The sequence below is a fragment of the Lygodium microphyllum genome, chromosome 5, assembly GCF_053477565.2.
Source record: "Lygodium microphyllum isolate KBCC chromosome 5, Lygodium_microphyllum_v1.1.10, whole genome shotgun sequence".
NCBI lineage: Eukaryota > Viridiplantae > Streptophyta > Polypodiopsida > Schizaeales > Lygodiaceae > Lygodium > Lygodium microphyllum.
Window position 1 is genome coordinate 96,514,854 of NC_141139.1, and position 1,289 is coordinate 96,516,142.

The window sequence follows — 1,289 nt, forward strand, 5'->3', positions numbered from 1 at the left end:
AGTCTAGGAGCTTTGTGGTGGTTCGGCACATCACTTAAGTAATACTTGCATGCCCCTCGTAACTTGAAATGCAAAGCATAGTTCATTTGGGGGTAGTTTCAATGTCAGTAGATTGGCTGCGTGACATCAAGTTCTTCAGCAATGTGCTAGTAATCTTTGAAGCTAACCAAAGAAGTATGGAGCCACTTGAAGATGTGATGTTACTTGCACTTGCTATGCTATTTTTCAATTCATTGATTGGACTTCAGTTCTTTGGGTCAAATCTTGCATACAAGTGTATAAGACAGATAGATGGCCAAATTTCCTACCCTGTAATATATTGTTCCCATTTCTCAGATAGAGGACTTAAGTGCCCTAGAAATTTAGTATGTAAGATAATATTCAAAATGGTGGTTTGCGAAATGGTTTCTACATCCTGATGTTGTGGCCCCGTATGAGTACATTTTTATATGGGATGAAGACCTTGGTGTTGACAACTTTGATGCTGAAATATATATAGAACTTGTTAAAAAGTACAGCCTTGAGATATATCAACCTACTTCAGAGCCAAGTCATAAGGTGACATGGAGAATGACAATGCACTTTAAAAAATTCAAAAATTCAAAGAGTGACTATAGAAAGCTTTGGCCGATGCAAAGATCCAAATAAGCCTCCATGTAAGGGGTTAATCAAGATAATGGCTCCTATGTTTTTAAGAAATGCATGGAAATGTGTTTGGCATCTGATCCAGAATGATTTGATTCATGGATAGGGTCTAAACTTTGCCTTAGGGAGGTGTGTGAAGGCTGCGTATGAGAAAGTGGGAGTTGTGGATACTCAATGGATAGTCCACAGCTTCTCCCATCTTAGGGTTTCCAAGGAGAATCAATCAATGGAAAGGCTCCATGGGAAGGGGTGAGGAAAAGATGTGAGTATAAGTGGAACTTGTTCCACAAGCGTGTGGAAGAGGCTGACCAAGAGGCTCTCAAGGAATCAAAGGGTCACTAGAACCATGACCTCAGGATATTAGTATGATACTCACTTTGGCAACTTACTGAAGTCTTGACTTGGGTTTGTGGGCATCATTCGTTATATGTTTGTAAACATGGAGATTGTAGGGAAAATGAGGTACAAGAAACATGATTGGTAGAGATAATAGTCCAACTATCATTAAGGAGTTGGAAGGGAAGGAAATGAATTAAAATAAAATTTAAAAATTAGCAAGAGGAGAGGCCGTTGGAGATAGGAGGGGTCGTGAAGAGAAGGGGGGAGCCATCTTCCGCATGTTGCCATCCATGCACTTCAGCGCC

At 40.3% G+C, this 1,289-nt stretch overlaps 1 pseudogene; it reads left to right on the plus strand.

Moving 5' to 3' along the window:
- The first annotated feature begins 387 nt into the window (after window positions 1-387).
- LOC148036165 (uncharacterized) lies at window positions 388-987 on the plus strand (annotated as a pseudogene).
- Window positions 988-1,289: the final 302 nt, after the last annotated feature.